At 48.3% G+C, this 14,272-nt stretch overlaps 1 pseudogene; it reads left to right on the forward strand.

Annotated features, from left to right (window-relative positions):
• Positions 1-1,804: 1,804 nt before the first annotated feature.
• Positions 1,805-5,167, forward strand: LOC146177251 (BTB/POZ domain-containing protein 6-like; annotated as a pseudogene).
• Positions 5,168-14,272: the final 9,105 nt, after the last annotated feature.

Here is a 14,272-nt window from a genome sequence, read left to right on the forward strand (position 1 = left end):
GGGAACTCCCGTGGAAGATATAAAAAAAGATGGTATTGGTCATGAGATAACAGATTTCCTGCAAGAAATATACCGGGATAACAAAGTCGAAATTACATGGGAAGGGATAACAAGCACGGACGTTGTCAAGGTATGCAAAGGATTAAGGCAAGTTTGTGCTCAGTCATCACTGCTGTTCAGGATTTATATTATAAATATGGAACGGAGGATACAAGAAAGTAACCTTGATTTTAACCTGTCAAATAGATTAGGCGGAAAGGTGGTAGAGCAGCGCCCCCTCGTTTAATGTATGCAGACGATATCGTGCTGTTAGCAGATAACCGGGAAGACTTGCAAACTGTAGGTAAGTATTGTGAAGAGGAAGGGGACGCTCTAAGCACAGTTTTAGCGCAGTTAGGTCGGGTTTGATAAATAATGCAAGGCCTTGAAATGCCCATACTGACAGAATATAAATATCTAGGGGTGTGGGTAAACAAAGGATTGGCATACATTGAAACGCATGAGCAATCATCACGTAGGACAAAATGGCGAAGAAATGCCGGGATGATGTAGCATAGGGCATTCTGGGGGCACTACAGGTATCAGGTGTGTTGAGGGGTATTTGGAAAGAAATTATGGTGCCCGGGCTTTCTTTCGGAAATGCTGCTTTGTGCCTAAAAGCAGAGATACAGTCGGCATTAGAAATAAATCAGAGAGCCGTCGGACGATTAGCACTGGCTGCCCACGGCAAAACTACAAATGAGGCGGAACAGGGAGATATGGGCTGGGCATCTTTCTAAGTACGGGAGGCTGAGAGTAAAGTATTGTATGCGAAACGCCTGAGGAAATTGGACAGTAACAGGTGGGCAGTATCGTGAATCACGGGTAGCGTGGTGTCGGGGTGGGAAAATAGCAATGAAGTCTATGATATGAGACGTAGTTGGAAAGAACGAAAGAAAAGAGCTTTATACAGCTATTTACAGCAGGAACAAAGAACTCGGAGAGCAGGATGGCAGCCTGCCTTCTTTGAGAGCCTCTCGAGCAATCTCTCTCAGTCGATTCACAACACATTCGTCCGAAATCACTCTCGAGTCTTCTTCTCGTCCGGCCCCGCCCTCACGAATCAGTGTCAGGCAGCAGGCGGTCGAGATGCAGCGGCAGGTCTCAACGTCGCAGAACGGGGCCACAGGTCCCGGGACCCATTTCGGAGCCGATGGCAACAAAGCGTCCGATGGTCGGCCGCGCATCCCGGCTTTCGAATACTGGAGCAGCACGCGGGTTCCTTCTCTCCCGCCTGCCGAGGTTGTGTTCCTCCCGAAACCGCAAACGGAGGGGCAGAAGAAGAACAACGTCCATCCCGCGACACGGCGGCGCCACACAACACGGTGACGCGGTGAAGCTTGGCCGGCCTGGCGCAACAGTGAAGATTGGTCGGCTTTGCACAACAGCAGCTAAAATATTTAAATACCTATACCTAAAAAGCGTTGACTAAGAGTGCAGGCAGAACTAGAAAACTAACCAGTAAGTATGCTGGTCACAAGGACGAAGAAGTAAAGAGCGTTAAGCAACAGGTGAAAAACAGAAGGTAAAAATTTGATAAGTTGTATGGAAACTAAAGACAGGGTAAAACTATACCGAAAGTGGGAAAGGCAGATCAGGAAGGAAGCTTTCTTTGATAACTCAAGATGCAGTACCCTACTCTTTGAAGCTAGATCAGGGCGCCTTAGAACACGCAGTTACAAAATGATATTTAACTATGAAGATGACACATGTGCAGTACGTGGTAAATCCACAGAAACAATTAACCATCTTATACTCGAATGTGATGGTATTCATCAAGAAGTCGATGCAGGAGCAGTCGCTCTTACTGAGGCCCTGGGGTTTAGAGATGCCAGTGGTTGGGTGAATGAACCTTGGGTGGAAGCTAGCAAAATACGATTGGTAGATTAGTGGCCCAAAAGCAGAAAAGTGACACAATGTTAGTAATGCAGAAACAAAAATTCAATAAATGGAACTATGGTATAGTAAACCGACCTAAAACAATAATTAAGATATAGCAAAAAAACCGAGCATGAGAGCAACTGCTACCATTCCGTTTCAAAGGGGACGCTCCTATGTTCCACCCTCCACCTGCAATCCTTCGTGCCGGGATAGAAACATTTTCAGATAAACAGCCTTTTACAAACAGCCTTTTACCTCCGCAATATCTGTATTGGAGGTTGTACTGTAAATGTTAATCACTGTCAGTACTTCTTCATCTGATATTATTATGAAGTAACGCTACAGCAACACGAGAATTTCTGAAAACCCTCTTATATAGTAACCGTGCCAACTGCTTTGGTGGACGGAATTATGACGGAATATGGAAGATGAAAGTTTAGCCGTTAAATGCATTTATGAATTAAAAATTGTGTAAACTCCAGGACTTGAGCTGCTATCTTTCTTGCTATGCGTTCCAGCGGCCACTAATTTCCGCGGTGGCGCCAATTCCTCATTCAGTTATGTCATGCATTTTGGAGGCCCAACCATGGACCGAGCCACTTTTGACATTTTCCCCTAGTTTAACCGTCACTGCCGCACTGTTCATGGTATGTCGTCGTCTTCATTAACTTGCATCCGTGTGCAATGGATCCAGAAAATATTGCTTGCGCATTTCACTCGTAAAATGCTTTAAAGGGGTAGGGACACCGAAATGTTCCTGCTGTACTTTTGCACTGTAAATAGTTCGTAGCGATTCCGTTAGCATATAGTGCACGGTGTTAGAAGCACTAAATAGCTTTACAGCATGTTACAAAGAAAAAGAGAGAAAAAATGAAGATGACACATGTCCAGTATGTGGTAAATCCACAGAAACAATTAACCATATTATACTCGAATGTGATGGTATCCATCCGAAAGTCGACGCAGGCGCAGTCTCTCTTCTTGAGGCCCAGGAGTTAAGAGATACCAGTTTCTGATTTAGTTTCGTAGTTGCTTGTTTTTTACTTACCGTCAAACAAAAAAGACAAAGTTGAAATGTCACGTGGACCAAAAAAACTAGTGACGTCAACGAGTAGGCGCGTCGTCTGCTCTGTATGCAGTGTGACTCCGCCATATGGCGAAGTCATACTTCGGAAACAATTATCAACTGCATCTGTGACCGTAAACATGATGCTTGCATCATTTTGGCGATCCTGTCACGTTGCGCCAACACGGATCATTCGGAAACTTGCCGTTGTCGCCTGAGAACAGCTGTCACCAAATCTCTCTCCGATAACTTTTTACCTGTAGCAGTGCCGATGTCGGCCGCTCGCTTCGATACAAATTCCGACGCAATGCGAGCGGCTGGGAAAAGTTAACAAAAAGCTGGAGTGGCTTTGACTAAGAAGGAATGCTCGTGAGTGTATAGTTTGAATCGCACTGATCGAGGCACCGCTTTAGTGCGACGTTTTGAGCCCGCTTTTATGTGTGCGGATTAGGCGATTGTTAAGAAAACATTCATAAACTTTACCTAATTAAAGTGGCCATCCAGTGTAGTTTTGGCAACACTGAACTGCAATCGACAATTGCTTACATCGCAGAACGCACCTACAATCACTACGAAGCGCCAGTGTGACCCGGTGCACCAAGAAATGCTGCAAGCGGCTAGGAACAGTCGACGGCGGAAAGCAAATTAGGTCCATTGAGGACAGTCGCCATACATACGTTTTATCAAGCTTATTTTACAATGACATAGGCTTCTGATAGTAAAGCAGTTATGGAAGACTTACCTTTATTATAGCGTTGAGCCGCTGACACGTTCGTTCTAAGTGCCGCCCGGCGAAACCGACTTGGACCAGCGACGAGTAGTGCAGGCAGGGAGCAGCGCAGTTCGTCGCCAGGCGCGCCCGCAGGAGGCGACGTTGCTGTAGGCTCCGCGCTTATGCAGGCGTACTATTGTTGCACGAGTATAGCAGCTGTAGTTCTAAGCAGCTCTCTCACAACTTTGAAGGCTTCTGAGGTGCTTTTCTTTATTATTTTTTATCACTTTTATTGCCCTGGCAGTTTAATGAAAGAGTGTAGTGGACCAAATGTGTAGCAGAAATTTCCATCAGTCTGCATGCACTACGAGTACGAATTCTTTCCTCTCTATTGTATGCGTCATTTCTGCTTAAGCAGTCGTAAATGATTAGCGGGCAATAAGAACTGAAATTAGGCAGCCACCCCCTCATCCTGGGAGGCTGCCCTTCTAGCCACGCAACCTGCAGATCAATTGCGGCTAGTCGAGCTGGCTAAGCTAGAAGGAGCAGCCAGAGGGCTGCTGGACTAAGAGGTCTTCCTGGGAGTGTTTACGTTTTTTTTTTATTTAAATAAGGTTTTTTCCTCCTCCTCCTCCTGAAATTAGGCAGCACCTCTTGTCCAGATTAATTGCAAGTATACTACCTTGCTCGTAGCTCATAGTCACTCCGCGTGCACGCATACGTCACTTCATAAGCGAATTAGCAGCTTTTTGAAGCCGTATGTTTTCAGCGCAGGCCGCCGCTATGGCGCTGACGCAAGCGTGATGCAGACTCTACCTGCAATAAAGTGGAAGTGGCGTTTTCAATTATGTCCACCGTTTCTTTACAATCAATGCAGGCATCTCTACTCAGGAAAGCCGCAGCTCAAGAAGATCAGTGACGCACTGCATGCGAGGTTCGCCGCTAAGAAGTACCTCGTTCCGCAGCTAGCAGACGCCTGCAGCGCATACATCGAGAAGAATCTCAAGGCTGACCAATTGTGCTCTTTCATAGATTATTATATGCGGAGCCGGGAAGCAGACATGGACGGCGTCGTACAGACTCTTCTGACCTCTACTAATGCGCCAGCCGTTCTTACTTCAAAGGAATTCAACGGTGCATTGGAAGACACCGTTCGATACATTGTGGACAATATCAAGAAAGTCTCTGAAGACAGCATCACGAAAGCGGTCTTCGGCTGAGCCCAAGAACAGTGCGTCAGGAGTCTCGGTTTGGACAGTCCCGTGGAGTTGAAGGCAATGATGCGTACCTTTTTTCCAAAACTTCGATTTCTGACCATGACACCGGAGGAGTTTGTGGTGGGACCGGGATCCTGGGGTCTGCTGGAAGACGCCCAGAATCTTGCACTGCTGCGAAACATTGTGAAATTCGGGTCACAACCCCTGCCTGAAGGATTCTGTAGTATCACTGAGGATCGCATGTAGTGATGATGAAGCTGTTTGTTAGTTTGCGTTCGTTTATGAGTTTATGAGGCACGTTTTTGAGTCATTCCTTAAATATTGCTTAAGTGGAGCAGGACTTGTCTACGGTTTTGCGGCCTTAAATGGAAGCCTGAAGCTGCTTGACGTCTAAGGATATATTCTACAAGATTGAAATCATTTGATACTAAACTGACTGCAAGATGAAGAAACGCAAGTAACTTCTAAGTGTGCACCAAATTTTACAAACGTTCCTATGAATCTGAGTAAATAAATAATGCGCAAAATTAGAAAAGGTAAATGCACACTGAAAAAAAAAAATTGGTTTCTTAATACACCGTAAAAAGAGAAAGCGACACGACTGACTTATCTACACCGCCAAGACGATGGTTGTAACTTCGTGTGTTCTCGTTCCGCAGACATGGTTGCCGTATCTGCACATCACCACCGTACATTTATTGAAGGACTTGACTCTCTGAAAAGGGAATAAAGCTTATGCGCAGTGCTTTGTAACATACCTTCATATTTCAGAGGGTATTTGTAACTCAGGTTGTTTTATTAAATAAATAGAAAGTTATGCTCAAGAGTGTGACATGTAAATATCTCGGCATCAGAACGCTGCTTTACATAGCACTGATTTGCTTGTATTCTGTACGATGCAGATTTATCAACGAACAAATTATTTACTCAATGCGGTGATTAGCCGCAGGAAAGGCGAAGCGACACCTATGTTTCTGCGCCCTTTGTACGGGCGGAATTCCCTTAGTTATTGTCGTGGTGTGGTAGCCGCTGTGTTGCTGAAACGACGGGTGGCAGGTTAAATATTGCATTTGTTATGTTTTATGAAGGAATGTAGTAAGTAGAGAATTACAGCCAATCAATTGAACGTGTGGCTATGTTGGAGGGGCTTGTCACCAGAAAATTGTCAAGTCGTTTGCGTCTCACTGGAACGAGTTAAGTCAGTACAAATGGTTGTATGCTATGTACAACGAAGAAAGCTTCCTGGATTTCAGATGTAGTATATGTGAGGTAAGTAGATAATTAAAGCCAATTAAGGGAATTAAACGTCGAAATAGCCGACTGGAGTATAGGCGAGGTCCAAAATGGTTACGTGATCGCACTTCCGGTCCCGCGATTTGCAAAGACTATCAAAGCGTGACTCAATGGGAGAGAGTGGCGGTGCGATGGGAAAGAGCGGCGGCGCATTGGGAGAGGGTGACGCGTTCAAAAGTATCCGAGAGCACTGCAGAATCTGCACTGAAAAATGCGCAAACGTGAGCGCCTGAGCGTTGCTGTGTTTTCCGCGAGATGTGTCAGCGGGATTCGGTGGGACAGGACAGATACTGCGCCTTTCCTCACCGTTACTAGAACCAGCTTCCGTTTAAAAACCCCGGAGCGCCGCGCGCCGCCGCTACCCTGTGCGGCGAGTGGCTCTACAGCCGAACCAGGCTTCACCGCGTCGGCGCGTTCGCCGGAGGCTGCAGGCGCTTCCGCGAGTTCAAAGCGCTGGCTTGACACCTTGCTTTCCATGAACCTCGGATATTCTGCACCAAATTCAGGATAATAACCAATCAGGATAATCTCATTTGTGAATGTCCCGATTCTTCCTGGCATATTGATGGAAGCAGAGAGAAAAAATTACGTCGATTTGCATAGTTATTCAAATGCGAATTAGGTGCGTAGCACAGCTTAACCATTGTACTTCAGCACGTGAAGCACGGAAAACCTGCGCCATAGGGGGCAAGAAAGAGAGAGGGAAACGTGCTTGAAGGCGAGCGCTAGTTAGGGCGCGGAGGTAAGTACAAGCAGCTTCACGACGCGGCTAGCGGCTCAGAGCTGAGGTGCAGAAGCACCGCGCGTGCACGTCTGCTGTCTCTGAAGGCTGAGGAGTGGCTGATGCGATGGTGGGACGACACAGGACTGCTCAACCTGGAGAAACACGTTTGTACAACGCTGCACGGTGACGGCCGCCACGTCTGCGACTGACACGTCCCCATCTCACTGTATTATTCTCTCATTGGGTGCATCTATGCGGCTGCTCCGCCCCCTCAGTGTTAAGTCGCGTGATGCGGGCGTCACCACTTCTCCTTCGTCCTCTTCAAGTTCACGGAAAGACGGATGGACCGCGAGAGAGAGAGAAAGAGATAGCGGTTTCTGCATTATCTATGTAGCCGCTCCGCATCCTCGATGATGAACCGCGCGACGTGCGCGTCGCCACCTTCTCTTTCTCCACTTTAAGTTCACGGAGAGAGAGAGAAAGTGAGCGGCTTCGGACAAATATCGGCGAAGTCCGTGATTGCGACTAGTAGTGCTACGCTATGAAAATCTGGGATGCCCTCCTCCGGAGCCTGGCTCCGGAGCAGCAAGCTCAAGTAATCCGTCTGGCACGGGACGCTTTGCGAAAGATGTCCCCCTGCGGTGCTCCCTCTCCCTTGGAGGCCCCCTATGGTTTTCCTGAGGGAGTGGAGAGGCCTCTACATCGACGGGAATAAAGTTATCCTTAACTTGAACTTGAACCGTAGCGGCTCCAGAAATAAATTTAGTATTCATATTGTTACTTAGTAGTAGTCGCTGATCGTGCTGGGGATGATGAAATGCGACTCCCAGAGGAAGACGACGCTGAGGATGGTGAAATCGGTGCTGTCATCCACGTTAGTTGTGCGGGCAGCTTTCTGACTGTGGATCTTCCGCGCAACATCTCTTGGTGGAGGTGAATTCATTCGATCCCCTGTGACAAGCTGGATCTCCGCAGCGGCCGCCACGTCGGTACCACCGCAATGACTACAGACGGCGCTACCTCTACGACTGCCGCACCTGCTGTCGTCATGGCCCGCTTTCGTAACCCCGGAACCTTCTGCGGGACCGACAAAGTTGATGTCGAGAACTGGCTAGCCCTATACGAGCGTGCGAGCAATCACAACAAGTTGGATACAACACTTATGCTCGCAAATATTATATTTTACTTGACTGGGACCCCGCGGGAACGGTTGGAAACCCATGAAGATGACCTAACATTATGGGATATCTGCAAACAGAAGCATCACGACTTATTCGGAAAACCTATTGGCCGCCACATCGCCGCCAAGAAAACGCTCGCCTCACGCGCCCGAACATCTACTGAATCTATCTCATTTACATGCAAGACGTGCTATCTCTATGCCGCAAAGTCGACCAAGGCATGCCTAAGGAGGAAAACGTCGGCCGTATACTAAAACGCATTGCCGACGATGCCTTCAACCTCCTCTTGTGCAGGAATTATTCCACCGTGGAATCTGCCCTGCAGGTGTGCCGATGTTTTGTGCAGGCGAAGCAGAGGCGCATATCTCACTGTTTCTACTGGCTGCGGAACGCGACTGCTAGCTCCTCCTGTATCGATCTTCGGACTCTTCGACCGCATGCTAACGACAATACTTTGACACGCATTGTCCACCAAGAGCTTGAGGCAATGACTCCCGCGGCCTCAATATCGTATACACCCGACAACACCCTGGCTACTATATCACTCATTCAGGCTGTTGTTCGCCAAGAGATTGCGAATAGGGGCCTTCCTTTTGCCAGCGCCACAGACACCATAGACACCGGAACTGCCCCTCCAGTGATTGCTGCTGCCTCAACCAACGTCGGTTTCTCGCCCCGATATCGGTACCGCAATCCAAATGAATGGCGTACCCATTACAATCGTCCCATTGTTTTACTTGTTCTCGCGTTGGCCACATTTCACTTCACTGCCGTAGCCACTGGCACACGAGATCTCACCAGTTCACCTAAGTCGACCGCCGCGGAGACTATGCTCCTCGCTATTCCTCACCTTGCCCCGACCGGACCTTTGTCGACCCCGGTGCCTCTGTTCGTGCTGCCAACCGTTCACCATCCCCGCAACCACGACGTTCGCTTTCTCCTCTTCCTCGCCTCAGTTCGTCACCGTCTTGTTCTGGCCACTTAACGGAAAACTAGCCAAGGCAGCTCCCGGAAGAGACGCTTCTAAGCTCCTTATTTTGCCGTCGCCTCAAGAAAGTCCTTACGCCAACCGTCTCGTCCACAGTTCGCGTAGCCAATGAAGGCGCTGCTGCCGTGGTTGGCATGTGTATGGCGCGAGATACCATTGCTGGCCATCATGCCCCACTGTTGTTCACTGTCCTGCACCAATGCCTCCACGACGTCTTTCTTGACACTGACTTTTTAACAGACAACTCTGCCCTTATTGACTGCTCTGCCGACCTACTTCGCTTGGACATTCCGCTCTGCACTAAAAACCCCTCCTGACCCCGCCTTCGATCGGCACAGTTCTACTGACTTACCTCTGAAACTGCCATCTACATCCCTATGTCGCCATTCCCACACGTCCCAGACGGCGACTATCTCGTGTGTCCTATTACTGATGTCATGCTGCAGCAGCACGTCACCCTTCCTCATATAGTTGTGCACATCTCCCAGAACCACACCACTCTCACGTTCTGCCCGAGAGAATTTTTACTAGCTGCTCTGTCCCCGATCATTGATTGTGTCTTTTCAGCTTTGACTACGGATCCTTCAACTGGCGTCTCTGCAACCACTCCTTTGTCCTCCACATCGCGTCCTGATCCTCTTAACAGCATGACTGCAGCTGATCTTCAACATGGATTCGCTGCTGAGTTACACAAGCTATTGCTCACCTACAGTGACCTTTTTGGCTTCAGTGCCCACCTATTGGGTCAAAGAACAGTTGTCAGCCACCGCATGGACATCGGTGACACCAGTCCTATACACGTTTCGTTTCGTTTGCCGAGCGACGCGTCATTCAAAGGGAGGTCGACAAGATGCTAGCGAACGACGTAATCGAGCCTTTCAGTAGCCCCTGGGCATACGCTGTCGTGTTAGTTAAGAAGAAGGATAACAGTTGGAGATTCTGCGTTGACTACCGCCATTTGAATAAGATAACTAAAAAAGATGTCTATCCTCTTCTGCGTATCGACGAGGCGCTTGATAGTTTGCACAGAGCCAGCTACTTTTCGCCCATCGACCTTCGTTTCGGCTACTGGCAGATCTCTTTCGACGAGAGAGACCGGGAAAAAACAACATTCATCACTCCTGACGGCCTCTATCAATTTAAAGTAATGCTTTTCGGCATTTGCAATGCCCCAGCAACCTTCGAACGCATAATGGACTCTGCTCAGTGGCTGGAAGTGGACCTTTTGTTTGTGTTATTTTGACGATGTAATTGTTTTCTCCTCTACATTTGACAGCCATCTCCTTCGCCTTTTTTCAATCCTTGCTCTTTTACGCCGCGCCTGACTTCAACTAAACGCCAAGAAGTGCAGCTTCGGTCCCTGAGAAATCAAAGTCCGTGGTCACTTGGTTAATGCCCCCGGCTGTCAGCCTGACCATGATAAGATTCGTGCCGTCAGAGATTTTCCCACTCCGCGTTCATCCAGCGATGTTCAAAGTTTTATTGGCCTATATTCCTGTTTCCGACGATTCGTCTCGAACTTTGCAGCCCTTGTTCGACATAAGAAAGGCGTTTACATCTCTTAGGGGCATGGACAAATCGCAGCTTTTTCGCAGCTCACTGCTGCTCTCACTACTCCACCCGTCTTGGCCCATTTCAACCCATCCGCCAATGCTGAACTTCACACCGACGCAAGTGGTCATGGCATAGGAACTGTACTCGCTCAGCAAACACACCGCCGTACTAGGGTGATTACGTATGCCAGCCGCCTTCTATCAACTCCCGAACAAAATTATTCTATCACACAGCGAGAGTGCCTGGTGCTTGTTCGGGCTATTAAAAAATTCCGCCCTTATTTGTTTGGACGCCCTTTTACTGGTATAACGGACCATCGTGCCTTGTGTTGGCTTTCATCTCTCAAAGATCCTATTGGCCGTTTGGGGCGCTGGGTGCTACAATTGCAAGAATATACCTTTTCCGTCTTCTAAAAGTCCGGTCGGCTTACCAAGATGCTTGTCATCCCGTCGACTCCCCTAGTCCTAACGACTCTGACGATGACACGTGTCTTGTCTTTCTCAGCCTTTTCTAACATTGCCAACGAACAGTACTTAGATCCTTCTCTGCACTTCCTTATCATCCGTCTTACCTCCGACCGCTCTAATCTATCTCTGCCCTTATCTGTGCTCTACGAGAACACCACCGACGTAATATGCGACCAGATGGCACAGACCTTTTTCTCGTCGTTCTCCAACACCTGGGTTCCACTGTTCTTGAACAGTTTCATGATGCTCCCACGGCTGGCCACCTGGGTGTCTCTCGCACATATGACAGCCTGCGCCGACATTTCTACTGGCCCGGACTCTACCGCTCCGTTCAGCAGTACATTGCCGCATGTGAACTGTGTTAGCGTCGGAAGAAACCTACAATTTTGCCCTCAGGCCATTTGCAGCCGATTCTCATACCGACTGACCTGTTTTCCCGTGTAGTCGTTGACATTCTTGATCCTTTACCAGTTTCCGCCTCGCGGAACAAATGGATCGCCGTCGCCACCTATTACGCTACGCGGTACGCTATTACCCGAGCCATCTCGACCAGCGGTGCCAGAGACGTTGCTGACTTCCTTCTGAAAAACGTAATTCTTCATCGTGGTGCCCCTCGTTAACTGTGGCCGCTGCTTCATGTCACGAGTGGTTGGCGAAATTCTCCGTTCGTGCTCTGTCCGCCACAAATTCACTACCGCCTATCATCCCCAGACTAATGACCTCACGCAACGTCTAAACCGTACCCTCACAGACATGCTGGCCATGCATGTGACTAACGACCACCGAGATTGGGAAAGTCACCCCTTTGTGACATTCGCTTACACTTCATCTCTCCATTCTACCGCTGGATACTCTGCATTGCATTTGTTATCTGGTCGACACCCGTTACCGCCCTTCGATGCCTCCCTACCCGCGGCAGACGCCACCAGTACTTACGCCAGTGATGCCGTCGCCCGCACTCATGATGCCCGCCGGATAGCTCATGCCATGCTCTCTGCATCCCAAGACTCCCAAAAGTTTCGATACGGCAGTCGCCATCGTGATTACCACTATATTCCTGGATCACTTGTCTTGCTGTGGCTCCCGTGCCGTCGCGTGGGCTTGTGTGAAAAACTTCTGGACCGTTACACAGGCCCTTACCGTGTTTTGCGTTCCATGACTGACATCATTTACAAATTTGAATCTGTGCATCCGAAGTCCTCGTCCACAGCGCCAACCTCTGAAATAGTGCACATGTCATGTATGAAGCCCTGTTATGCACGTTCTATATCGCTAACGTAGACCGCACCGGGACTGTGCTATTCCCTGGGGGGGGGGGGGGGAGGGTGTAGTGTTACTTAGTGGTAATCGCTGATCGTGCTGATGATCAAGTGCGACAGACTTTCAGAGGAAGACGACGCTGAGGGGGGGGGGGGGGAAATCTGTGGTGTCATCAACGTTAGTTGTGCGGACAGCTTTCTGACTGTGGATCTTGCGCATAACAATATTGCCTTGATTTTTTTGGGAAGGATAGGAAACGAACCACTTTAATATCCCCGCCTACGAGCTATATTGAAAGCGTGCGGGTGTCCGTGTGCAAGAGAAATCCTTTCCGTGGTTGGAAGTCCCTCCCTCTCTAAGTTACTATGCACATTTAGTCAATGCGCGACTAAATCCCGCACTCAAGGACCCTTTCTGCGCAGACCAGGCCTGTTACTTTTCGAAAACTCTGAAAGAAGGCAGTGCGCGGTGTAAAGAACTTGACGGGAAAAAAGAAGACGAACACAGCGCGCTCGTACACATTTGACCAGGCTTTCATCCCTCTCCAAGTTGCCGCGCTTTCTGTTTACAGCGCAATACATCAACTTACCTGGCAGCATGTGTAGTGCAATTAGTGTAGTGAAAACTATTGCAGGGCAGTCGTACTCATTACGAGTTGTCCAAGCATATATGACGATGTTGTAGCACAACGTTCGCATTTGATCGCAGTTAATTAATTACGACAATCAATAGAGAGAGGCAAATATATTCCTCATAAGCCATCGAACGACATAGGGTTTCATGATGTAGCATGAAGTAAAATTTTTAATTGCAGATAACTATATAACGACAACAAAATAAGTACTGTAATTAGTCTAGCGCAGGTATACTCGTCATAAGCAATCGAACAATACGACCTAAAGATGTAATATCTATACACAATTAAAAATATAACACATTTAGAACACAATAAGCATAAAATATAAATACATATATACAAATTAACAGGCTACAACTGAGAACACCAATTATTCCAGCGCAATCATATCGGCATAAGCTCTACAAAGCCACTGCGAACAAACTGCGCTCGCACATTCCGTAGACGGCGGGTAAGAAACAAGTAATGCTGCTTATTAAAACTGCTTATTGACCGTATGCTTGTACGCTCATTTTATTTCACATTACTTAACTATCAACTGGGAACGGTGCCTATTTATTTTGTCAAATTGCATGACCGGCAGTGTTTGATGCCCCTATTTTCATCCTTCACTACTGCAATTGCCAAGTGTGGCGGGGAAAACGCGCTTGAATTGTGAAGCCTGCTGTAGAAGCATTTCATCATAGACAATTTGTCTTAAATCTTCCGGTTGCTCCAACATCCATTATCCAGTTGCTGAAAAGCAGGCCTTCTGGCGCTTGATTGTTACCACAAATCGCGCCAACATTTACCAGAGAAGTATCGCTTTCCCGGTTGGCAGAAATAAGCTAAGCATCCCGCTTGCTGGTGCTACACCTTAAAGACTTGAAGTGCATGTGATCGAAAAAGGGGGCGACGCGACAAGGCTGGCCGGCGAATGTGCTCATCATTCGCTTTGCCGCCTACTTAGGAAAATATACATGCACGCGAAAGCGCGAACCGACGGCGAAATGGCGACAACGCTCTGGGTTGTTGGCATAGTACGCATCCTTCTATGACATGTAGTACTGCCATCAGGGACCGAACATAAGCCAGCGCTAGCACCCATTCCGCACAAAGTCTCACGCGTCGGTGTCCTCATTGCCGTATTGGGTTCAAAAATATTTCCTGGAGGATGATATTGTTACGACGGGAATAAGACGTCGGAGCGCTGAGCAACAAGACGATAGGGCAGCGAGCCCAGCTGGTCAACGGCAGCGTGTCCGGCACGAGAG

Source organism: Amblyomma maculatum, chromosome 10 (assembly GCF_055883805.1).
Source record: "Amblyomma maculatum isolate TAMU_Amacu chromosome 10, ASM5588380v1, whole genome shotgun sequence".
In the NCBI taxonomy this organism is placed as follows: Eukaryota; Metazoa; Arthropoda; class Arachnida; order Ixodida; family Ixodidae; genus Amblyomma; species Amblyomma maculatum.